At 38.8% G+C, this 27,941-nt stretch overlaps 1 pseudogene; it reads left to right on the forward strand.

Annotated features, from left to right (window-relative positions):
- The first annotated feature begins 123 nt into the window (after window positions 1-123).
- LOC116646238 lies at window positions 124-27,941 on the forward strand (annotated as a pseudogene).

Below are 27,941 nucleotides of genomic sequence, written 5' to 3' on the forward strand. Positions count from 1 at the left end.
TCTCTTGCTGTCTCTCTCTGTCAAATAAATAAATAAAATCCTAAAAAAAAAAAAAAATGTGGTTCAGTAAGGAGGAGATTGAAAAGCAGCAGTGATGGAGAAAACACTGGACAGAGGGGAGTCATGGGGGCCAAAGGAGGAAGAACATTTGATGGAGTGATCTACAGCATCAACGAGACAAAAACTAAGAAATGCCCTTTGGATGTAGCAGGCAATAAGACATTCGTGATTTAGATCTAGAACCAACCTTGTGGAAGTTATTTAAAATTTTTGTGCCTAGGGTTTCTCTTCAGATAATACTAATATGTACATTAATGAATTGTTATAAAGATTACATAAAGTACTTAGAACAGTTCTGCCACATAATATGGGCTCAGTCAATATATGTTTTTGTTGTTGCTGTTGTGTGTCTACTACAATGTACTAGATGCTAACTAAACAAACACATTTTCTTAATTTATTAGTGACAACATTCCTAAGTAGTGGGTGTTATTATTTCCTATTTTACAGGTGAAGAATGTGAAATCAGGGGTTAAATAATTTTCTCAAGGACAAACTGATAGATCATTTCCAGAGACAGCCACAACTATCCCTCCCATTCCACATGTCCGTTTTCACTGTGACTTTACCACTCCTTCAATCAAGAAATTGAGTCTATTTCCCGTCCCCCTTGAATTGGGTTAGCCCTGTGACTTGCTTTAACCAAAAGAATATGTGAAAGTGATATTCTGGTGTCAGAATGGTGGCTCGCAAGGGTGTGGAAAAAAGGGAATCCTTGTGCACCACTGGTAGGAATATAAATTGATGCAGCCACTATGGAAAACAAAATGGAGATTCCTCAAAAAATTAAAATTGAAGGGGCATCTAGGTGGCTCAATCAGTTAAGCGTTCGACTCTTGGTTTCGGCTCAGGTTGTGATCTCATGGATCAGGAGATCTGCGCTCAGTGGGGAGTCTGCTTGAAGACTCTCTCCCTCTGCCCCTCCCCCCACTCTCTCTCTCCCTCTCTCTTTCTTTCTAAAATTAATAAATAAATCTTGGGGCACCTGGGTGGTACAGTTGGTTAAGCATATGACTATTTCGGCTCAGGTCTGATCTCAGGATTTTGAGATTGAACCCTGCCTCTGGCTCTACACTCAGCGTGGAGTCTGCTTGAGATTCTCTCTCCCTCGGGGCACCTGGGTGGCTCAGTCGGTTGAGCGACTGCCTTCGGCTCAGGTCATGATCCTGGAGTCCCAGGATCGAGTCCCATATCAGGCTCCCTGCTCTGCTGGGAGTCTGCTTCTCCCTCTGACCCTCCCCCTTCTCATGCTCTCTCTCTCTCTCTCTCTAATAAATAAAATAAAATATTTAAAAAAAAAGAGAGATTCTCTCTCCCTCTCTCTCTCTGCCCCTCCTGCTCATGCTCTCTCTCTCTCTCTAAAATTAAAAAATATATATATTTATAAATAAATAAATAATAAATAAATAAAATATTTAAAAAAATTAAAGTTGAACAACCATATGATCCGGCAACCAGCAATTCCACTTCTGGGTATTATATGCAAAGGAAATGAAATCACTACCTTAAAAAGACATTTGCACCCCATGTTCATTGCAGCATTATTCACAACAGCCAAGACACGGAAACAACCTAAGTGTCCATAGATGGACAAATAAATAAAGAAAATGCGACACACACACACACACGCACACAGGAATATTATTCAGTTTTAAAAAAGAAAGAAATCCAGCTATTTCTAGCAATATGGATAAACCTGGAAGGAATTATGCTAAGTGAAATAAGCCAGCCTGAGAAAGACAAATACTACATGGTGTCATTTGCATGTGGAATCTAAAAAACAAAACCAAACAAACAAACAAAAAATACTGATCTCATAGAAACAGAGTAGAAAGATGGGTTGGGGTTGGTGAAATGGTGAGATGTAGGTCAAAGGTATAAACTCTCAGTTATAAGGCTCTAACATACAGGATGGTGATTATAGTTAATAATATGGGATCGTGTACTTGAAATTTGATGAAAGTGGATCTTAAATGTTCTGACCACAAAAAAAAAAAAAAAAGTTTTTAAAAGAGTTAAAAATTTACAAGGTGATGGATGTGTTAATTAACTTGATCTCGGTAATCACTCCACAGTGTATATGTATACCAAATTATCATGCTGTACATTTTAAACATATACAATTTTATTTGTCAATTATTCTTCAATAAAGCTGGGGGGAAATAATTTTTTAAAAAATCCTGTAAGTCTTTCATGCGGCTCTTAGACCATATCCTTACTCCTGCATCCAAGACTCAGATTCTGTTCTTGGGAAATAGTTCGGACTTCCTAATGGCAGAACTTCCTATTCATTGGCCTTTGTTTTATTCCGTTCCTTGCCAGATAGTTGCCGCTAACAAAAGAAGGTAAGATTCAACCGGCATTTGTTTTTGGTGAGCCCATGCTATTTCCCAGTGATTACTGCTCCTGTGAAACCCTCCCAGACCTCCTGTTTAATTAATCCTGATAGGAATTCATCCTCACACTTGCTTTAGAGCCTGCACTATAATTCACCTGGACCACGAGACGAGAAGTGAGTTCATGTTCTGTGACGAGCATTCTCTCATCTTGGGCATCAATCTCCTTTTAAATCTGTGAGCCCTGTTAGGAGTGAATTTTTCCTGAGAGATGAAATTAAAGCAGATTTTGGATTGGGCGGCCAAACTTTGCCCATGCGTCCGTTATCATTATACCAAATAGCAGGTTGGTCTGGGATGTTCAAAATATTTATTCTTCCTTCCTGAGCTGTGCAGTTCCTTCCCAGTTTTATGATTGCCGGTTACAAAGTTATAAATCCAATTTCTTTGACTTTAAAGAAAGTAGAGATTTATTGGCTTTAGTATTTAAAAGATACACCATAAAAGGAGTATATTAAAAGGAACAGAAGGCAATGTTCTGGGTCAGAGGGCCTGGCACTCCTCTGCTGTCTCTTTTTAGTAGACACTCGTGGTTCTACATTTGTTCATCTTGTCTGAATGAGGACAGGGGAGAGAGCAGAGGTCAGATTTCTGCTGACCGACAAAAATCTATACCTAAGTACCTTCTGCCACCAAGTAATTTTTTTGTAATTCTTTTTGCATCCCTGGAGCTGCCTTTCAAAGTGGCTGATGTCCCTCACCCTGGACAGGTCTGGGAAACTGCTGGAGTCACTCTGGATGCTGGAAAGAGAGAAGAGGATGATGAAGTCCAAAACTGGCTAGACTGTTGGGGGTGGTCGTGAAATATCCAACTAGATATAGAGGTGTCAGAAGAAAAGACTCCAAATAGCCAATACCTTTCCTCGTCTTCCACATTAAACTTCCTTTCATCCTCAGTGTTAAAAATAGGTTGACCACACTCGAGTGCCTGCTTATTAAGAAAAGGGGTCAACGTGCCTATTTATGGGCAAGAATGTAAGCATTAAGCACATAAGGAAGAGTTTCAAGAATCCCTTTCTTGATCTTTTGCTTAGCAATAAATGGCTTGGACAAAAATCTCTAGTTATACAAAGAGAGACAGAGAAGGTAGGAGGAGGGAGAGAGGGAGAGAATCCATTTCATTGTCTCTCTAGCCTTATTCAGAAGACCGTAAGACTGTACACTTTTCTCAGCCCTCACTCTATCCAAAGAACCAAGCTTCAGGTTGTCTGCTGAAAAGTTCAGTATTTAATCACACTTAATCAACCAATCAATCATATGTCTACTGAGTGCTCACTAAATGCAAGGGGTTTTGGAGAGAACTTCTGGGTTGAATATTAAATTTCCATACTTAAGTTTTCTCCTTGTATCTTTTTTTTTAATTTTGCATAAAGAGTTTCCACTAATCATTCGGCTCAGGTCATGATCTTAGGGTCAGTGAGATCGAGCCCCACATCGGGCTCCACGCTCAGCCTGGAGTCAGCTTGAGATTCTCTCTCTCTCCCTCTGCCCCTCCCCAGCTCTCTCTCACTCTTAAATAAATAAAAAATAAATAAATAAATAAATAAATAAATAAATAAATCTTTAAGAGTTTCCACTAACCAGACGTAAGGTTTCCTCCTATTCAATAACTGCAAAATAATTACTGTTCTCTACCACACAAATACTTTTTCTCTGCTCATACGAGGGCAGTACTTGATTGTTTCTCTATTATCTCATTTCTCTCATTTTCATAGGGGTCTCTAAAATATGTGCTGTGTGTGTGTGTGTTAAATAACCTCTGCTTTCTTGTTTGAAAAAGAGGAACTCTTTTCAGGGTTTGGCCAGTAGAGGAAGTAATAGACTCTGTTGCAGTACAAAGCAGCTTCCCTAAATACATATGGATGTAGCAAATAAGCTATTTTTCCCCCTTTTTGAACCATGTTATTCCCTATGGAAGAGTATGTGTTTCTGAAAAAGGTTAGAATTCTTCAGGTTCGTCAGGGCACAAGAGTAAGCCAGGGTGAGGGCTATTTCACATTTCTCGAAGGGCCTTTTGAGATCAGACATCTTCTGTGTGAATGCAGTGTATTGAAAGAAAGGGGAACTCATCAAGTTCAGATAATGAAGGTTTCACGCAAAATCTGAACTTTAATGAACTGTAGATGACTGCCTGACTTTAATGGTTTAATTAGAAGAGGTGTACCTTTTAATCTATAACTTTAACTCTCATTGATTAAAATAAAAGCACATGCCTTAATTTTCTTTGAGATCTAAAAAAAGGGGTCATTATATATTGGTTGTCCTATTTGAAATCATTCTATTTTAAGCAACATAATGTTATTTGTGAACTACTTTAAGGATACTGACTCAGTAAAATGGCAAGAGGTAGTCTTGTTCATTTTTTGTTTTAAAATGGCGTAGGATATTAAAAGATATATTCAAAGCTTGTTTTGTGAGTTGTTTTTTTGTTAGCTTTTTACTATGCCATTTCGGAGAAAAATGTCTTGCATATATTATTGAAGAAAGAAAAAGTAGACAAGTTTTTTTAAGTGTTTTTTTCTCCCTCAATTACGTTCCTATTTTCCTTTGATTTCCAGTAGTTTTTAGGCTCAATTGGGGGTGAAACTCACTTAAAGCGAAGTGAATCTATTCTATGGATGCAAGTTAAAATGCAAAAGATGGCTGTTGCCTTTGAATACAGACCTCCAGAGATAGAGTTGGGGGGGGGGGTATTTGGGCTGGATAGGCCTAGTACCTGGGTGTTCTCAAGACATGGCAGTTGGGTGCCCCAAAGCGAGTTATCTAAGAGAGACAGGGCCCAAGATATAAGCCACAGCCTTTCATAACCTCATTTTTGAGGTGATGTACAATCACTTCTCTCATATTCTCTTAGTTACACAAGCTAAACCCTGGTACTGAGTGTGGGGGACCACACAAAGGTGTGAATCACAGGATGTGGGATCACTGGAGGCCATCTTGGAGGCTGGTTACCGCAGCAGGAAATTCTCCAAACACAGTAAGGGTGTGTAAAAGGAGCTTGATGATCAGAAAACATGAAAAATGTTCATCAGTGCTGGGCTTTCCAATCTTTTTCGCATTGTGGCAGACATGGAAAATGATGCTATTTATTCAGTAAGCTCAGGTTAATGGATGAGTCTGTCTGTAGACAGACCAACCCTGTGACTTTGGCCAGCTCTGTCCTCTCCTTGTTACACTACGGACTGAAAAAATCAATATCTTTTCCACCTATAACCTGTTTATGTGCTAAAACATTTTTCTCCCTTCTTCCAGTCTTGCCTCCCACAATCCTTCCTCCTCAGAGCTGCTATAGTGATCTTTTAATTCATGAGTTAAATCACATCGATTCATTACTTAAACCTCAAACGGCTTCCAATTGCAGTGGAAATTAAAAATCCAGACTCCTTTGTTTGATCCACAGTGTCTAGCAGAACTGAGCAGAATTACCTCTACCTTTCTGACACCATCTTGTCTTAGTCTCCCCCCTTGCTTGGTCTGTGTCAGTCACATTGTTCTCTTTCTGTCCCCAAATACAATCGGTTTGTTCTTAGTTCAGTGATGTTTCACTTACTCTTTCCTCTCTCTTAGACATGTGTCCTCAGCTGGTTCCTTCCTTTTCTTAACATTGTAGCTTAAACATCACCTTCTTCGAGAGGCCTTCTGTGTTGAACCTATTTAAATGCCCTATTTCACACTAATCTATTTCCTTCTTATCACCTGTCACTATCAGAAACAATCTTGCTAGTTCTACCAAATCACAAATACTTATTGAACACCTACTATGCACCAGAAACTGTTCTAGATTCCAAGTATCTGTTTGCTTGTTTTTCCCCCTATTTCCAACCCTCATTACTCATGAGGTAGGGACCTTATCTGTCATCCCTGAGAATCCAGCATCCAAGACAGGGCCTGACTCTTATGAAGTATCCAGTGCATATCTGTTAAATGAAAAAGGGCAGATGATGACAGGCAGCGCTCAAATCCAGATGAGCCAGGGTACTCATGATGGCATGGGCCAACAGCTTGGAACACATAAGGACTAGTATCATATGTCAAAGAGTCACGCGGATCATGAAATCCGAATTCCAGGTGAGCAGTCTGGGTCTGGGTCTATGCAGGACAGGGAGTCAGACTATGAAGAACCAGAAGAAAGATGAGAGGAACTGGTTCATGGAAACAAAGTGAAGCTTCCCTCCATGGCCATCTCTTTCACTGTCAGTCTTGTCACTGCAGACCCAAGCGAGCAAAGTACAATGACAGCTATTGAATAGTGTCCCCCCAATTCATGCCCAGATGGAACCTCAAGAGTGTGACCTTATTTGGATATAAGATCTTTGCAGATGTAATCAATTAAGGATCGAGAGATGAAATCACTGCATTTAGGGGGGACTCCTTCTAAGAAGAGGCGAGGACACAGAGAAGGCGACAGAGACAGAAATGGGAGTGAGGCAGCTACAGGCCAGGGAATGTCAAGGAATTGCCAGGAGCCTCCAGAAGCTAGGAAAGGGCAAGGGAAGATTCTCCCTAGAGCCTCCAGGTGGAGTATGGCCCTGCCAACACTTTGACTTTGGACTTCCTGCTTCCAAAATTGTGAGAGAATAAATTTCTGTTGTTTTAAGTCACCAAGGTTATGGCAATTGGTTACAGAAGCCCTGGGAAAATAATACAACAGCTGTGCTGGGTTGTTGTTGTTTTTTTTTTTCTGGGCATAAAGTATGCGTTCAATAATTCAGCCGGGCAAATTTGTAGCCAACAACTTGCCCAGTGTTCGGCATGATGATTTTTAAAATTCTTGTTGAAATAAATGTTTGATGACTGGGTGACCTGGTATCATTTCAAAAAACCCCTAGGTGAAATATATCAAAACCTTTCAACGATTCTGTCTGTGAATATGAAGAGTCAAAAGCACCCTGAGGATCCTGACCTTTTCCTGCTGGCTGAAATAAAAATGCATTACCTTTATCCATATAATTATACAAGACCTGAGGTCAAAACAGATAAGAAAACAGAAGGGTTTGGAAACATGTCTGTAATTTTTATGCCAAGTTTGAAGTATTTTACCCTGAATCTGTATCCAAGATTTAGTTCTTTACTACCTGTGCTGCTTTCTTGTGTAACAAGTGGAGCCTTGCACCAACAGCAGAACTACCTGGACTATGTCAGATCACTTTAGGCTGATGAATTGAGCACCATCTGGATAATTATGACCGTGTCAGTCACTGTGAGCTTTGAAAATGTATAAGATCAGCTCTTACCTTGTGGGACCTCCCAATTCTGGAGAAGGAACAGACAGTGGTACCTAGTTAAAACACAGAACCATGCTAAAGTTGTTTTATATATGTATATATATATATATATACATATATATATATAAATATATGTATATTTTATATATATAATTACAAAACAATGCAGAGGGATGGAGAGAATAATTCTATCAGGAAGCATTTGTCTAATACCTGGTTGTGTGGCCATAAGTAAATGACGTTATGGATATCGGTATCCTATTGCCAAAATGAACATGTTTGACAAGACCAGGTCCTTTTAGGCACTGACAGTATAACCTTGACCTTGGATTATCTGTTTCATGTATGTTGGTTTCATCTCCCCTGTTGGACTATGATGGGGTGGGAATCCTGTCTCAGGCATCCCTCTGTCCCAGTGCCTGGGGCGCTGCCTGGCCCACAGCAGGCACCCATTAAATGCATGCTAATTGGTTGAGGACTGAAATCCATCTTTCTCTCCTAATATCTCAGAATCAGGTAGAATTTCTTATCCTGAATTGAAAGATTTCAAACAACTGAATTTATTTTTTAAAAGATTTTATTTATTTATATGTCAGAGAGAGAGAACGAGAGAGACAGAGAGCACAAGCAGGGGGAGCGGCAGGCAGAGGGAGAGGGAGAAGCAGGCTTCCCACTGAGCAGGAGCCTGATGCGGGACTCGATCCCAGGACCCTGAGATCATGACCTGAGCCGAAGGCAGACGCTTAACTGACTGAGCCACCCAGGCATCCCCAAACTACTGAATTTAAAGACAAAAATAAATGCCCGCAGGGAGCTACTCCTGGCCTAGCACTTGACCCTCATGAATCCTTACAAAGGCCTTGAGGGGGGCTCTGTGAATCAGTTTTACTTTGATAGTAATGTGTCAGAAAGTTCCCTTTTCTGAACTGATGTAAGCTCCTCACCCTCCATGATCTTCTCTGACTCAACACCTCGGACAATGACCACCACATATGTGCCTGTATTTGTGAATGTGTCTTGAGGTGTGAGTGTTTATAGGTGACTAGAGAGAGAGAGAGAAGTGTGTGTGTGTGTGTGTGTGTGCACGTGCGTGTATACATGCAGACACATATACACAAAACTCTAGAGTAAATGTGACATTTAGTAGCATGTGCATACAAGATGTATGAGAGAGACTCAGAGTGTGCACTTGTGTGTGTTGATTAGTTCAGTGAGAGCAAGGGAGCTCTTTATGCCCTGCAAAATTCCCTTGCCCCACCTCAAACCAGAAGCCTTCCTCCAAGTTAGCTGAGTTTAACCCAAAGAACAAGCTCCGTAGAGATGGGGGCTCATGCCTCTAGTTAGTCTTTGGGCCTCCATTCCCTATTCTTTGGGGGTAGGAGTCTCTTCACTGTGAAGCTTTAGATAAAGATGACCATAGAAAAGCAGCCACTCTCAGGGGTGTGGTTTTTGGGTTTTTTTAGAGTATTAAAAAATAGTAAGCGAGCAACCTTGACTTTCTCTACTGAATAGATAATGTTCTGTCTGTTAGAAGGACTATCGTCTGGAAACTTCTTTTTTTCTGCAGACATTTGTTTTCAGTTTATGACCTGCTCTGCTCCCAGAGGGGCAAGAACATAAATCATCCGGTTTTCAAAAGAAAGAACCATGAAATAAAAACAAAGGCCCAAAAAACTGACTTTTTCCTCCCAGTTTAAACCAGTCTTGTCTGAGTGAATATGTATGAGTTAAGGCCCAACAGGGTTAACGTGTAAGCAGGTCCAAGTCCAGGCCTCCAGAGACTATCCCACGAGTGTTAATATTAATCTGGGATTTTCAGGGAACACAAAACAGCCTTCTGTCACACCACTTATGCTGTTTCTGGGTCAGGATGACTCCTGAGGCAAAAAGAACTCTGTACTGGGCAAGCTTAAAGTTTCTCTTCGTGTCCACCAACACCCCTCCCCTGCCCCATCATTTCCTGTTCTATTACAAAGCTAATGGCCAACAGAGAGCAGACCCATTTGTGGAGCTGTGGCTGTTCTAAGCACTTTCCAAGCATTGACTCATTGAATCCTCAAAATAATGCTATCAGATGGGTGCTATTATTATCTCCATCTTATAAGTAAGGAACCTAAAGCCTGGATAGATTCAGTCACTTGCCCAAGGTGACACAGCCAGTAAGTAGGAAACCTGGAGTTCAAATCCAACCAGTCTGTCTGGAGACTGCTTTTTTAGCTGCAACCCCACACTGTCTGACTAACCAGGCCCCTGTTACAGCCAGCTCCTAGACATGGACTTGTAATGTTAACATTAAATAAAATCACAATTTAAAATAGAACAGAACTTTGGCAACTATGTATTTAGATATTGATTGATTTCTAGGATGATAACAAGGCAAATATAAGGATGGGAAACACTGGGAATGTGTTGTAGAAACCCATGGCTAAGATAAAATAATATACTGATGAGAGTAAGGAAGCTGTAGTGCTTTCTCTGCCTCTACTCTTGTATACTATCAACCTGGTATCTCTGGATACAGTGCTCCCCCATCTGTCTATATTATGCCCTTAGTGATGTTGAATCCTGGGAACTGAAATCCCTAAAAGCGTCCAGAAAGAGATCTACTAATGAGGACGCTGTTGCGTGTGGCTGGAGTAGGGAGAGATCCAAGGAGAATGGTTCTTCTGCAACCTTTGGTAGGTGAATTCCCTGGACCTCTTGGATTCTCCTCACTCAAGGCCCTCTCTACACTCTGGCGATTGGCTTTACTTGGGATCTACTAGATTTTTGAACAGTATTCCTACGTAACTTTCTGTATTTTCAGGGTATGTCGCTGGGAAGGAAGGGAAGACAAGTCAGGGTTGTCTTGCTAGGCTCCTCCTGAGCCTTTGAGTTGTCTGTTCTAAGACAGATTTACATACATATCTTAGAAATAAAGTGGAATCATGAAACCAGAAGCTTTGGTATAATATCCTGTGGCATGCTGCTTTATACAATGATGCATCCTTGAACATATCATTGTATTTCCTATACTCTGACTCTATTAAACATTTAATTCCATTCAGAATTCCAAATCAGAGTCCTCTCCCAAATTTATCAACTATCTGACATACACTTGATTATTTCTCCCACTGAATTAATTATCTGTTATTACATAACAAATTACCCTAAAACTTAGGAACTTAAAGCAACAAACATTCATTTTCTGACAGTCTCTGTAGGTTAGGAATCCAGGTGCAACTTAGCTAGCTCAAGGTTTCTTATGAGGTTGTAGTCAAGCTGCAGGTCATGGCTATGGTATCATTTGAAGACCTGGTGTGGGAGAATCCCTTTCCAAGCTCACGCATGTGGTTGTTTGCATTCTTCAGTTCCTTGCAGGCTGTTGAACTGAGGGCCTGAGTTTCTTGCTAACTAGTGGCTAGAAACCTCCTTCAGTTCTTTGACGTGTGGGCCTCTCCATTGGGCAGCTCACAAAATGGCAGCTGGCTTTCCTCAGAGTGAGTAAGAGAGAATGCCTAAGATGAAATCTGCAGGGGCGCCTGGGTGGCTCAGTCAGTTAAGCGTCTGCCTTGGGCTCAGGTCGTGATCCCGGGGTCCTGGGATCGAGCCCCGTGTCGGGCTCCCTGCTCAGTGGGGAGTCTGCTTCTCCCTCTCCCTCTCCCTCTTGTGCTCTCTCTCTCAAATAAATAAATAAAATCTTTAAAAAAAAATGAAATCTGCAATCTTTTTGTAACCTAATCTTAGAAGTGACATCCCATCACCTCTGCTGTATTTTATTTGCTAGAAGTGAATCACTAAATCTAACCCATAATCAAAGGGAGGGATTTCCACAAAGGTATGAATACCAAGAGGTGGGGATCACTGGGGTCCATCTTAGAGGCTACCCACCACACCCCTTAGAGCAGCGTCATTCCAACTGGGAATGATTTATATTCAATCATTTGCAGTCTAGTACTTCCCAAATTCTCCACCTTTCAAGTCTTATCCTATAGTCCAAAAAAGACGGTTCATGCAGCCATCCTAACACTGTACAAAGTGCACCTACCTCTGCCACTGGTATCGTCCCTGGGATTTCCAGGGAGGGCTTATGTTCTGATGTTATGTTCCATCCTGAATCCCACTGCCTCGTCACAGCCTGCCTTGAAAAGTTTTCTTTGTTTCTGGGTCTGTGTTCCTCTTCCTTCATACCCACAAAGTACCACAAACATTTGGTTATTTTAGATAACAGATTTCTACTGAAGGTTTAGAGATATTAGAAGGTAATTCTAGTCAGTAAAGGAAATACCCTCAAATTTGATAGCAGACATCATTGTTCCTAGAAATATATTAGCCGTTCTCCATTCTTAAACATTTCTCACTGACTGGAACGCTCTGAACTGGCTTAACCTCCTGACATGTTGCTGGGGCTACACCCCTCCTGCTCTGTCATACATCTCGTGCTTCTTTGTAATCTTCTAGAGACTCAAAATTTCTTCTTCGTTTGTTTGCTTTGGGACCTTTGTGCTAGGTTGGGACCATCCTAATCCATGTCTGAGATTTAAGTAATGTTGACTTTTGAACAGGAAGGGGTTGAAGCATTTATCTGTCTTTTGGGGCAGCTTTATGGCTCCTATGTGAAAATCTCCACTTTCTACTCAAAGACCAGATATGTCTACATACTTAGAGACACTTAGAAAAGGCAGCCTTGGCAAATACACAAAAGTCCCTATTGTCTCTTTTCCCTAGCGTGGCAAGTGCTTACTCTTCTAATATTTACAAAATCAAGTAAGGGCATTCTAGCAGTAGGTCAAGAAAATCTGTTTCAATGTGCATCTCTGTGTCCATTTATACAAAGAAGAATTTGGCAGCTTCTATTACTAAAATATTTTTAAAGATCCGCTCTTCCAGGCACCTTGTTATAAGAATATGATCTCATTTTAGAAAAAAAAAAAAAACAACTCTATACTCATATAAATATATAGAAGCAAACTTGGAAGAAAAACACAACCAACTGTTAGAGTAGTTACAGCTGAGGAGCGAAGTTATTTTGGAGGAGTTCTGTGAGAGGGGACTAGAAGGACAAAGCAGTGAGAGGGATTTTTTTTTCATGTAGTGCCTATGTCTGTATATTTTTAAAGACTCAAATGTATTCTTTTTGTTATTGTATTTAAAATTCAAGAATAAAGTATCCTGGCATTAAACAAAAAGAAAAGTCTGTAGATAAAGAACCTAAGGCCAACTTCATAATACCCTTCAGCAATGCTAAGTACCAGGAAATAATGGAACAATATATTACAATTTTGATGGGAAAAAAAGTGTATGAGAAGGATTTTTTGTCTTCAGCTATTTTCCCATTCCTCATGGCAACAGGAAGAAACCCTCAGATAGTCAAAAGTGCAGCAAGTATACCATGCTTATGTTCCTATGGAAAACAATTTGTGCATAATATATGTACTTCTATGTCTTATTCCAGCTAAACAGGTAAAGACTCAAAATAAAAAATCAAAGAATGTGTAATTTATAGTATAAAGTGACTGAAGAAGAATGTAAAGATCAATAAAAGAGAGAATTCATTAATCTATTCAGGAAATACTGATTAAATACCATTAAATACCAATTTTGTGTCAGGAACACTTCTAAGATCTTCAATGTATCATCAACAAATAAAACAAAGACTTCTGCTCCTCTGGAGCTTTTATTCTAATTACATAATATACTAGATGGCCCCATTATTTCTTTTTTAAAAAGGAGAGACGCCTGCCAAAGGTATCTAGAGTATGGGGAAGGGGGTAGCCAGGTTATAATTTCCACAATGACATTTTAGAGGTAGATGTAAAAATCTGGAATAAACCAATGAAAATAATATGGTACTATATTAGAAGAATAGTATGCCCTGAATAGTATGCAGAGTTTATTCTTAGAATACAAGTTTATTTAGGGGCGCATGGGTAGCTCAGTTGGTTAAGCCTCTGCCTTCAGCTCAGGTGGTGATCTCGGGGCCCTGGGATCCAGCCCTGCATTCAGCCCTACATAGAGCAATTCCCTGGGCTCGCTGCTCAGGGGGGGAGAGGATTCTGCTTCTCCCTCTGCCCTCCCCACTGTTTGTGTGCATTTGCTTGCTCTTTCTCTCTCAAAAAAAATAAGTAAAATCTTTAAAAAAAAAAGAATACAAGCTCATTTATAACTAGTAAATTTATTAATATTGCTCATCAGTAATAGGTTAAAGGAGAAAAGCAACATGATCATTCCCACAAATGCCCTAATATCATCCCATAAAATTTTGTATCTATTCCTGAGAAAAGTCTTGGAAAATAATTAAGGGAGAAATTTTCCTTAACATTACAATGAATATAAAAATCTAGAGGCAACATTCTGAATGCTGAAACAACAGAAATATTTCCTTTAAAATTCAGGAACAACAACAAAAATCCTAATGTCATTACTATTTAACAATACTTTATAAATCTGCAAAACAATAAAAGAGCTAAAGGGAAATACAGTATCACTATTAAAGTAAGGGAAAAATATTTTATAAATTACTGCTTTGTTCATTTAGAAGACTGGAGAGATTTTAACAAAAATTATTTGAACTAATTAGAGAAGTTAGGAAGATGTCCAGATGCAAACATACATATAAAATATTAAGGTGCTTCTTTTCAACAGCAATAATCCAGTCAAAATTATGATGGTGAAACTATTTTATTCTATGTCATCAAAAATAATTAAGCACATTTGCAAAAAACACTAATAAGAAATCTGGGAAGGGGTGCCCAGTTGGCTCAGTCAGTTAAGTGTCTGACTCTTAGGACGCCTGGGTGGCTCAGTGTGTTAAGTGACTGCCTTTGGCTCAGGCCATGATCCCAGGGTCCTAGGATCCCATTCTGTGTTGGGCTCCTTGCTCAGCGGGGAGCCTGCTTCTCCCTCTGCCTGCCGCTCCCCCTGCTTGTGCTCACTCTCTATTCCTCTCTCTCTCTGACAAATAAATAAAAATAAAATCTAAAAAAAAATAAGTGTCTAACTCTTGATCTCAGCTCATGTCTTAATCTCAGGGTTGTGAGTTCAAGCCCCTCTTTGGATGAAAGAAAGAAAGAAAGAAAGAAAGAAAGATAGAAGTGTGAAAAATAATGTAGAAAATTGGTGTGTCATCTATATGGAGAAAATTAGAAAACAGACAAAGATATAAATGGAGAGATATACCATGTTCCTGAATGGGAATACTAAATATTATAAAGGTGATTATTTAATTATTCTGAAATAATTGAAAGGTTTAATGTGATTCCAATAAAAAGCTTCTGAAAGAGTTCTTCTGATTTTTAGTTTTGAGTAATAAAAAAGTTTCAAAAAGATGAAATAAAACAAGATGGAAAGAGTAATGAAGAAAGATTTGTCTTATGAGATAATAAAGCCTACAATAAACTTTCAGTTATCAAGATGCTGTGTCTCTGGGGCAAGAATTGACAGTTTGATCAATGGAGCAATATACAGATTCTAGAAACCAACACTCTTCTATGTAAGAATTTAAAATATAGTTAAATGCCCATCGTAAATCAGTATGCAAAGGGAGGAGTATTCAGTAAATGATGCTGGAACAACTGGTTAGGTATTTGGCAAAAAATAAAGCTAGATTGAAATGACTTAGTATTGTGCTTAAAAGTAATAAAAAATAAAACTAAAAAAAGTAAACCAAACTAAACTAGAATAAACAATAAGTGAGTATTTTATAGACTCCAGGAAGGGGAAATATTTTCCAAGAATGAAAGACATAGAAGAAATCACAAGGCAGAAAAACAACAGATTTAATTACTTAAAAAGCTAAAATGTGTTTCTTATAAATTACCATAAAATAAAGTTAAAAGAGGGCACCTGGGTGGCTCGGTTGGTTGGGCATCTGCCTTTTGCTCAGGTCATGATCCCAGGGTGCTGGGATCAAGTCCCACATCAGGCTCCTTGCTCAGTGGGGAGCCTGCTCCTCTCCCTCCCTCTGCTGTTCCTCCTGCTTGTTCTCTCTCTCTTTCTCTCTCAAATAAATAAAATAAAAATAAATTTTAAAAAAATTAAAAATTAAAGTTAAAAGAAATTTGACAACTTGGAAAATTATTTATAGACAAAGTCTTAGTCTTAAAATACTTTTAAAAATTTCTGTCAAATCAAGTGGAAAGGAAAGACCAAAAGTGACAAAGACAAGAAAGGAACAGAGAAAAATCTCAGAAAAGACAGAACAAGTAATAAAATGGCACTAAATACATATCTACCAATAATTACTCTGAATGTAAATGACTAAATCCTCTAATCAAAACAGGGTCTCAGAATGGAAAACAAAACAAGACCCACCTGTATGTTGCCCACAAGAGACTCATTTTATTTTTTTAAAGATTTTATTTATTTATTTGACAGAAAGAGAAACAGAGAGAGAGAGGGAACACAAGCAGGGGGAGTGGGAGAGGGAGAAGCAGGCTCCCTGTTGAGCAAGGAGCCTGATGGGATGCGATGCAGGGCTCCAACCCAGGACCCTGGGATCATGACCTGAGCTGAAGGCAGACGCATAACAACTGAGCCACCCAGGTGCCCCAAGAGACTCATTTTAAATGTAAAGCTACCGGCAGACTGAAAGTGAGGGGGTGGAGAAATATTTATCATGCAAATGGAAATTAAAAGAAAGCTGGAATAGCAATACTTATAACAGACAAGCTAGACTTTAAACCAAAGATTGTGACAAGACATGAAGAAGGGCAAAATATCATAACAAAGGGGACAATCCAACAAGAAGATCTAATTGTAAATATTTATGCAACCAACATGGGAGCACCAAAATATATAAAACATTTAATAACAAACATAAAGGAACTCATTGATAATAATACAATAATAGGGACTCTAATACCCCACTTACATCAATGGGCAGACCATCTAAACAGAAAATCAACAAGGAAACAATAGCTTTGAATGACACACTCGGAACAGATGGACTAAACAAATGTATACAGAACATTCCATCTTAAACAGCTTAACAATAACCCACAACCCTCGGACCAACTAGAACATTCCATCTTAAAACAGCAGAATACCCATACTTTTCAAGTGAACATGGGACATTCTTCGGAACAGATCACATACTAGGTTGCAAATCAGGCCTCAACAATTATAAAAAGATAGAGATCATACCATGCATCTTTTCTGACCACAACACTAAAACTTGAAGTTAACGACAAGGAAAAATTTGGAAAGACCACAAATACATGTGAGGTTAAACAACATGCTTCTAAACAATGAATGGGTCAACCAGGAAATCAAGAAAGAGATTAAAAACTACATGCAAACAAATGAAAATGAAAACACAATGATCCAAAACATTTGGGATACAGCAAAGGCAGTCCTAAGAGGGCAAAATATAGCAATCTAGGCCTACTGTAAGAAGCAAGAAAAATCTCAAATAAATAACCTAAACGTACACCTAAAGGAGCTGAGAAAAGAACAACAAACAAAGTTTAAAGCCAGCAGAAGGAAGGAAATAATAAAGATTAGAGGAGAAATAAATGATGTAGAAACTAAAAAAACAATAGATCAATGAATCCAGGAGCTGGTTCTTTGAAAAAAATCAGTAAAATTGATAAACCTCTAGCCAGACTTGTCAAAAAGAAAGGAGAAAGGGCCCAAATAAATAAAATCACAAATAAGGGAGGGGAAATAACCAACACCATAGGAATACAAACAATTAGAAGAGAATATTATGAAAAACTACATGCCAACAAATTGGACAACCTGGAAGAAATGGAAAAATTCCTAGAAACATAAACAATTAAAAATGAAAAAGGAAGAAATAGAAAACTTGAACAGACTGATAACCAGCAAAGAAACTGAATCACTAATCAAAAACCTCCCGAAATTCTAAAGTCCAGGGCCAGATTGCTTCATAGGTAAATACTACCAAACATTTAAGGAACAGTTAATAACCTATTCTTCTCAAACTATTCCAAAAAATAGAAAAGGAAGGAAAAGTTCCAAATTTGTCTTTTGAGGCCAGCATTACCCTGATACCAAAACCAGACAAAGACTCCACTGAAGAAGAGAACTATAGGCCACTATCCCTGATGAACACGGATGCAAAAATTCTCAAAATACTAGCAAACCGAATCCAAGAGTACATTAAAATATTCACCATGATCAAGTGGGCTTTATTCCTGGGCTGCAAGGATGGTTCAATATTCGCAAATCAATCATTGTGATAGACCAGATTAATAAAAAAAAAGATAAGAACCACATGATCCTTTCAATAGATATGGAAAAAGCATTTGACAAAGTACAAGATCCATTCATGACAAAAATCCTCAACAAAGTAGGTTTAGAAGGAACATGCCTCAAAATAATGAAGGACAGGGGTGCCTGGGTGGCTCAATCGTTAAGCGTCTGCCTTCGGCTCAGGTCACGATCCCAGGGTCCTGGGATCGAGCCCCACGTCGGGCTCCTTGCTCCGCGGGGAGTCTGCTTCTCCCTCTCCCACTCCCCCTGCTTGTGTCCCCTCTCTTGCTGTGTCTCTCTCTGTCAAATAAATAAATAAAATCTTTAAAAAAAAAATAACGAAGGACATATATGAAAAACCCATAAATGAAAAACTCAGTGGGGAAAAACTGAGAACTTTTCCTCTATGGACAGGAACAGCACAGGGATGTCCACTCTCACCACAGTTATTTAACACAGTACTGGAAGTCCTAACCTCAGCAATCATACAACAAAAAGAAATAAAAGGCATCCAAATCAACAAGGAAGAAGTCAAACTTTCAGGATTTGCAGATGACCTGATACTCTACATAGAAAACCCAAAAGACTCCACCAAAAAATTGCTAGAACTGATAAATGAATTCAGGAAAGTTGCAGGATACAAAATCAATGTACAGAAATCTGTTGCATTTCTATACATCAATAATGAAGCAGCAGAAAGAGAAATCAAGGAATTGATCCCATTACAATTGCACCAAAAACCATAAGATACCTAGGAATAAACCTAACCAAAGAGGTAAAAGATCTGTACTCTGAAAACCATAAAACACTGATGAAACAAATTGAAAATAACACAAAGAAATGGAAAGACATTCAATGCTCATGGATTGGAAGAACAAATATTGTTAAAATGTCTATATTACCCAAATAATCAATACATTTAATGCAATCCCTATCAAAACACCAACAGCATTTTTTCAAAGAGCTAGAACAAACCTACCTAAAATGTGTATGGAACCACAAAAGATCCCGAATAGCCAAAGCAATCTTGAAAAAGAAAAGCAAAGCTGGAGGCATCACAATTCCAGACTTCAAGTTACATTACAAAGCTGTAGTTATCAACACAGTATGGTATTGGCACAGAAACAAGACACGTAGATCAATGGAACAGAATAGAAAACCCAGAAATAAACCCACAACTATATGGTCAACTAATCTTTCACAAAGCAGGAAAGAATATCTAATGGAAAAAAGACAGTGTCTTCAACAAATGGTGTTGGAAAACTGGACAGTGACATGCAGAAGAATGAAACTGGACCACTTTCTTACACCATACACAAAAATAAATTCAAAATGGAGGAAAGACCTAAATGTGAGACAGAAAACCATCAAGATCCTAGAGAACACAGGCAATAACCTCTCTGACATGGGCCAGAGCAACTTCTTACTAGATATGTCTCCAGTGGCAAGGGAAACAAAAGCAAAAATGAACTACTGGGACTTCATCAAAATAAAAACCTTTTGCACAACAAAGGAAACAATCAACAAAACTAAAAGGCAGGGGTGCCTGGGTGGCTCAGCCAGTTAAATGTCTGCCTTCGACTCAGGTCATGATCTCAGGGTCCTGGGATTCAGCCCCATGTCAGGCTCCCTGCTCAGGGGGGGAGTCTGCTTCTCCGTCTCCCTCTGCCCCTCCCCACTGCTCATGATCTCTCTCTGGTGTGTGCCCTCTCTCTCAAGTAAATAAATAAGTTTTTAAAATCTTAAAAAAAAAAAAACTAAAAGGTAATCTATGGAATGGGAGAAGATATTTGCAAATGATATATTTGATAAAGGGTTATTATCCAAAATATTTAAAGAGCTTATAAAACTGAACACCCAAAAAACAAATAATCCAATTTAAAAATGGACATGAATAGACTTTTTTTTCAAAGAAGACATCCAGATGGTCCACAGACACATGAAAATATTCTCAACATCACTTATCATCAGGGAAATACAAATCAAACTACAATGACATATCACCCAACACCTGTCAGAATGGCTAACATTAACGCAAGAAACAACAGGGGATGGCGAGGATGCGGAGAAAGGGGAACCCTCTCACATTGTTGGTGGGAATGCAAACTGGTGCAGCCACTATGGAGGTTCCTCAAAAAGTTAAAAATAGAAGTATTTGGGTTCTCCACCAGCAGGCTCCGGCTTCCATCCTGGACGGTGCCCGGGGCTGCGCAGGACATCAAAGAAAAGAATAGCAGCAATTCTCTGAACAGAAAAGCGACCACTTTCTGGAAGTGTATATTTTTCTGGGGTCATTGTTACCCTTTTAGCATTTTGTTCTCTCATTCATCTATTCTCCTCTGGACAAAATGACAAGAGGGAAAAAAATCACCTCAAAAAAAAGAACAAGAGGCAGTACCGACTGCAAGGGACCTATAAATACGGACATTAGTAAGATGAAGGAACTGGAATTCAGAATGAAGATTATAAAGATACTAGCTGGGCTTGAAAAAAGCATGGAAGATACTAGAGAATCCTTTTCTGGAGAAATAAAAGAACTAAAATCTAACCAAGTCGAAATAAAAAAGGCTATTAATGAGGTGCAACAAAAAATGGAGGCTCTAACTGCCAGGATAAATGAGGCAGAAGAGAGAATTAGTGATATAGAAGACCAAATGATGTAGAATAAAGAAGCTGAGAAAAAGAGAGATAAACAACTACTGGATCACAAGGGCAGAATTCGAGAGATAAGTGATACCATAAGACGAAAAAATATTAGAATAATTGGGAAGAAGAAGAAAGAGAAGGGCAGAAGGTATATTGGAGCAAATTATAGCAGAGAACTTCCCTCATTTGGGGAAGGAAACAGGCATCAAAATCCAGGAGGCACAGAGAACCCCCCTCAAAATCAATAAAAATAGGTCAACACCCCGACATCTAATAGTAAAACTTACAAATCTCAGGGACAAAGAGAAAATCCTGAAAGCAGATCGGGACAAGAGGTCTGTAAACTACAACGGTAGAAACATGAGATTGGCAGCAGACCTATCCACAAAGACCTGGCAGGCCAGAAAGGACTGGCAAGATATATTCAGAGCACTAAATGAGAAAAATATGTAGCCAAGAATACTATATCCAGCTAAGCTGTCATTGAAAATAGAAGGAGAGATAAAAAGCTTCCAGGACAAACAAAAACTAAAGGAATTTGCAAACACGAAACCAGCCCTACAAGAAATATTGAAAGGGGTCCTCTAAGCAAAGAGAGAGCCTAAAAGTAACATAGACCAGAAAGGAACACAGACAATATACAGTAACAGTCACCTTACAGGCAATACAATGGCACTAAATTCCTATCTTTCAATAGTTACCCTGAATGTAAATGGGCTAAATGCCCCAATCAAAAGACACAGGCTATCAGATTGGATAAAAAAACAAGACCCATTGATATGCTGTCTGCAAGAGACTCATTTTAGACCCAAAGACACCCCCAGATTGAAAGTGAGGGGGTGGAAAACCATTTACCATGCTAATGGACATCAAAAGAAAGCTGGGGTGGCAATCCTTATATCAGACAAATTAGATTTTAAACCAAAGACTATAATAAGAGATGAGGAAGGACACTATATCCTACTGAAAGGGTCTATCCAACAAGAAGATCTAACAATGATAAATATCTATGCCCCTAACATGGGAGCAGCCAACTATATAAGCCAATTAATAACAAAATCGAAGAAACACATAGACAACAATACAATAATAGTAGGGGACTTTAACACCCCCCTCACTGAAATGGACAGATCATCTAAGCAAAAGATCAACAAGGAAATAAAGACTTTAAATGACACACTGGACCAAATGGACTTCACAGATATATTCAGAACATTCCATCCCAAAGCAACAGAATACACATTCTTCTCTAGTGCCCATGGAACATTCTCCAGAATCAATCACATCCTAGGTCACAAATCAGGTCTCAACCGGTACCAAAAGATTGGGATCATTCCCTGCATATTTTCAGACCACAATGCTTTGAAACTAGAACTCAATCACAAGAGGAAAGTCAGAAAGAACTCAAATACATAGAGGCTAAAGAGCATCCTACTAAAGAATGAATGGGTCAACCAGGAAATTAAAGAAGAATTTTTAAAAATTCATGGAAACAAAAGAAAATGAAAACACAACTGTTCAAAATCTTTGGGATACAGCAAAGGCGGTCCTGAGAGGAAAGTATATAGCAATACAAGCCTTTCTCAAGAAATAAGAAAGGTCTCAAAGCAGCTTGGGACAAGAGGTCTGTAAACTCTTGTTTAGCCATCCTGGGATGCAAGGTTGGTTCAACATCTGCAAATCAATCAATGTGATACAATACATTAATAAAAGAAAGAACAAGAACCATATGATCCTCTCAATAGATGCAGAAAAAGCATTGGACAAAGTACAGCATCCTTTCTTGATTAAAACCCTTCAGAGTGTAGGGATAGAGATACTCCATATAATAATACACAACCTAACCCTACACCTAAAGGAGCTGGAGAAAGAACAGCAAATAAAGCCGAAACCCAGCAGGAGAAGAGAAATAATAAAGATCAGAGCAGAAATCAATGAAATAGAAACCAAAAGAAAAGTAGAACAGATCAACAAAACTAGGAGCTGGTTCTTTGAAAGAATTAATAAGATTGATAAACCCCTGCCCAGACTTACCAAAAAGAAAAGAGAAAGGACCCAAATAAACAAAATCATGAATGAAAGAGGAGAGATCACAACCAACACCAAAGAAATACAACAATTATAAGAACATATCATGAGCAACTATATGCCAGCAAATTAGACAATCTGGAAGAAATAGATGCATTCCTAGAGACCTATAAACTACCAAAACTAAACCAGGAGGAAATAGAAAACCTGAACAGACCCATAACCAGTAAGGAAATTGAAGCAGTAATCAAAAATCTCCCCACAGGGCCAGATGCCTTCCCAGGGGAATTCTACCAAACATTTAAAGAAGAATTAATGCCTATTCTTCTGAAACTGTTCCAAAAAATAGAAATGGAAGGAAAACTTCCAAACTCATTTTATGAGGCCAGCATTACCTTGATCCCAAAACCAAAGACCCCATCAAAAAGGAGAATTACAGACCAATATCCCTGATGAACATGGATGCAAAAATTCTCACCAAAATACTAGTTAATAGGATCCAACAGTACATTAAAAGGATTATTCACCACGACCAAGTGAGATTTATTCCTGGGCTGCAAGGTTGGTTCAACATCCGCAAATCAATCAATGTGATACAATACATTAATAAAAGAAAGAACAAGAACCATATGATCCTCTCAATAGATGCAGAAAAAGCATTGGACAAAGTACAGCATCCTTTCTTGATTGAAACTCTTCTGAGTGTAGGGATAGAGATACTCCATATCATAAAAGCCATCTATGAAAAACCCACAGCAAATATCATTCGCAATGGGGAAAAACTGAGAACTTTCCCCCTAAGGTCAGGAACATGGCAGGGTTGTCCACTATCGCCACTGCTTTTCAACATGGTACTAGAAGTCCTAGCCACAGCAATCAGACAACAAAAAGAAATAAAAGGCATCCAAATCGGCAAAGAAGAAGTCAAACTCTCACTCTTTGCAGATGATATGATACTTTATGTGGAAAACCCAAAAGACTCCACCCCAAAACTGCTAGAACTCATACAGGAATTCGGTAAAGTGGCAGGATATAAAATCAGTGCACAGAAATCAGTGGCATTCCTATACACCAACAACAAGACAGAAGAAAGAGAAATTAAGGAGTCAATCCCATTTATAATTGCACCCAAAACCATAAGATACCTAGGAATAAATCTAACCAAAGAGGCAAAGGATCTGTACTCAGAAAACTATAGAATACTCATGAAAGAAATTGAGGAAGACACAAAGAAATGGAAAAACGTTCCATGGATTGGAAGAACAAATATTGTGAAGATGTCAATGCTACCTAGAGCAATCTACACGTTTAATGCAATCCCTATCAAAATACCATCCACTTTTTTCAAATAAATGGAACAAATAATCCTAAAATTTGTATGGAACCAGAAAAGACCCCGATTAACCAGAGGAATAATGAAAAAGAAAAGCAAAGCTGGTGGCATCACAATTCCAGACTTCAAGCTCTATTATAAAGCTGTAATCATCAAGACAGTATGGTCCTGGCACAAAAACAGACACATAGATCAATGGAACAGAATAGAGAGCCCAGAAATGGATCCTCAACTCTATGGTCAAGTAATCTTCGACAAAGCAGGAAAGAATGTCGAGTGGAAAAAAGACAGTCTCTTCAACAAATGGTGTTGGGAAAATTGGACAGCCACATGCAGAAGAATGAAACTGGACCATTTCCTTACACCACACACAAAAATAGACTCCAAATGGTTGAAAGACCTCAATGTGAGACAGGAGTCCATCAAAATCCTAAAGGAGAACACAGGCAGCAACCTCTTCGACCTCAGCCACAGCAACTTCTTCCTAGAAACATCGCCAAAGGCAAGGGAAGCAAGGGCAAAAATGAACTATTGGGACTTCATCAAGATAAAAAGCTTTTGCACAGCAAAGGAAACAGTCAACAAAACCAAAAGACAACCGACAGAATGGGAGAAGATATTTGCAAATGACATATTAGATAAAGGGCTAGTATCCAAAATCTATAAAGAACTTATCAAACTCAACACCAAAGAACAAAGAATCCAATCAAGAAATGGGCAGAAGACATGAACAGACATTTCTGCAAAGACAACCAAATGGCCAACAGACACATGAAAAAGTGTTCAACATCACTCCTCATCAGGGAAATCCAAATCAAAACCTCAATGAGATACCACCTCACACCAGTCAGAATGGCTAAAATTAACAAGTCAGGAAATGACAGATGTTGACGGGGATGTGGAAAAAGGGGAACCCTCCTACACTGTTGGTGGGAATGCAAACTGGTTCAGCCACTCTGGAAAACAGTATGGAGGTTCCTCAAAAAGTTGAAAATAGAGCTACCCTATGTTATACGCAAACAACGAATCATGGAACACTACATCAAAAACTAATGATGTAATGTATGGTGATTAACATAACACAATAAAAAAAAAAAAAACCAAGGGAGCCAGCAGCATAGAGGGGGGAGGGGTGGGGAAGGAGAAGCTATGGATGGTGACAATAAATTCTTGTGAGAAGGGGAAAAAAAAAAAGAAAAAAAAGAAAGTAGAGCTACCCTACAAACCAGCAATTGCACTACTGGGTATTTACCCCAAAGATACAAATGTAGGGATCCGAAGGGGCACATGCACCCCAATGTTTATAGCAGCAATGTCCACAATAGCCAAACTATGGAAAGAGCCTAGATTTCCATCAACAGATGAATGGATAAAGAAGATGTGGTATATATATACAATGGAATATTGTGCAGCCATCAAAAAAACCGAAATCTTGCCATTTGCTATGATGTGGATGGAACTAGAGGGTATTATGCTAAGCGAAATAAGTCAATCAGAGAAAGACAAGTATCATATGATCTCACTGATATGAGGAATTTGAGAAACAAGACAGAGGATCATAGGGGAAGGGAGGAAAAAATGAAACAAGATGAAACCAGAGAGGGAGACAAACCATAAGAGACTCTTAATCTCAAGAAACAAACTGAGGGTTGCTGGAGTGGAGGGGGGTGGGAGGGTGGGGTGGCTGGGTGATGGACATTGGGGAGGGTATGTGCTATGGGAAGCACTGTGAATTGTCTAAGACTGATGAATCACAGACCTGTGAAACAAATAATACATTATATGTTAAAAAAAAATAGTAGGAAGGGAAAAATGAAGGGGGGGAATCAGAGGGGTAGACGAACCATGAGAGACTATGGACTCTGACAAACAAACTGAGGGTTCTAGAGGGGAGGGGGTTGGGGAGATGGGTTAGCCTGGTGATGGGTATTAAGGAGGGCATGTATTGCATGGAGCACTGGGTGTTATATGCAAACAATGAATCATGGAACACTACTTCAAAAACTAATGATGACTAACATAACATAACATAATAAAATAAAATTTAAAAAAATAGAACTATTCTACAATCCAGCAATTACACTACTAGGTATTTACTCAAAGAACACAAAAATACTAATTCAAAGTATACTTGTTCCCCAATGTTTATAATAGCATTATCTATAATAGTCAAACTATGGAAAGAGCCCAAATGTTCATCGAGTGATGAATGGATATAGAAGATGTGGTATATATACATAATGAAATATTACTCAGCAGTCAGAAAGAATGAAATCTTGCGATTTGAAATGACATGGATGGAAGTAGAGGGTATTATGCTAAATGAAATAAGTCAGTCAGAGAAAGACAAATGCCATATGATTTCACTCATATGTGGGATTTAAAAAACAAAATAGATGAACAAGGGGGAAAAAAGAGAGAGAGGCAAACAAGGAAACAGACTCTTAATTGTAGAACAAACTGTTGGTCAGCAGAAGGGAGGTGAGTGGGGGGATGGGTGAAACAGGTGATGGGGATTAAGGAGTGCTCTTGTTGTAATGTGCACCGGGTATTCTATGGAAGTGTTGAATCACTATATTGTACACCTCAAACTAATATTACACTGTGTGCTAACTAAATGGAATTTAAATAAAAATTTGAAAAATAAGTAAATAAAATAAACTTACTGCCAACTCAAGAAGAAATACTGCTACCTCAAGAGATACTAATGAGTAAAAGACATGGACAGATAATTCACCAAAGAGGCATAAGCAGCAAAAAATGCGAAAAAAAATTTGATCTTTTAGTTATAAAAAAATATTGGTTAAAATAACAATGAAACAATGTTTTCCCCGATTCCAAATTTGAAGAAATTTTTAAAAAGCTATAATGCTCAGTGTTAGTGAGGGTTACACTAGCATTAAAATCCTGTCTGGAAAATAATTTGGAAAAAGTATACCAAAGTAGTTTATTAACATCCTTTGACTTAAGTAACCTTATTAATTGTAGTTCATGTTATTATTTTTTTTAAGATTACCAAGGTTTTTTTAAAGATTTTATTTATTTATTTGACAGAGAGAGAGAGAACACACAAGCGGGGGTAGTGGGAGGGAGAGGGAGAAGCAGAAGCAGACTCCCCACTGAGCAGGGAGCCTGATGTGGGACTCGATCCCAGGACTCTGGGATCATGACCTGAGCCCAAGGCAGATGCTTAACCAACTGAGCCACCCAGGTGCCCCTGGAGTTTATGCTATTAAAATAGGTGTTCAGAGAAAGACAATTATCATATGATCTCACTGATAATGTGGAATTTGAAAAACAAGGCAGAGGATCATAGGGGAAAGGAGGAAAAAATGAAACAAGACTAAACCAGAGAGGGAGACAAACCATAAGAGACTCTTAATCTCAGGAAACAAACTGAGGGTTGCTGGAGTGGAGGGGGGTGGGAGGGTGGGGTGGCTGGGTGATGGACATTGGGGAGGGTATGTGCTATGGGGAGCACTGTGAATTGTGTAAGACTGATGAATCATAGATCTGTACCCCTGAAACAAATAATACATTATATGTTAATTTACAAAAATGAAAAAAAATAAAATAGGTGCTATTTAAAAGGTTTAATTATCTAACAATAGAAACGAATCATTAAATGTTGAAAGATTAATAATATTTCAGCAATTATAAATCATATTCTTCAAGAAAATAACATTTGAAAACATTCACAAGGCAAATAAAAAACTAGACTACAAAACTGTTTATATACCACGGCCATAAGTCTGCGTACATCTGTGCACACACACATACAAATAGCAACACGTGTGGGGAACATACCAGGTTCAGAGCTCAGCAGGAAGGGGGACCAGCACACGGCAGATGCAGTCGTGACGTAGGTACTGGTCTGGGATTACGACTTGTTTCCTCACTTAGCTTCTTTCTGTTTTCTCACTTAGCTAGAAAAATGTGGCCAATAGTCTTTGGTTCTGGCATGGGATTGGGAATGGCCTACTCCCAAGTGTCAGCATGATTTCCAGGCTCCATTATCTTCTACATGGAAAATTTGTCAGCGAGCAGGAACAGTGA

The sequence above is a fragment of the Phoca vitulina genome, unplaced genomic scaffold (assembly GCF_004348235.1).
Source record: "Phoca vitulina isolate PV1807 unplaced genomic scaffold, GSC_HSeal_1.0 scaffold36, whole genome shotgun sequence".
NCBI classification, from domain to species: Eukaryota; Metazoa; Chordata; class Mammalia; order Carnivora; family Phocidae; genus Phoca; species Phoca vitulina.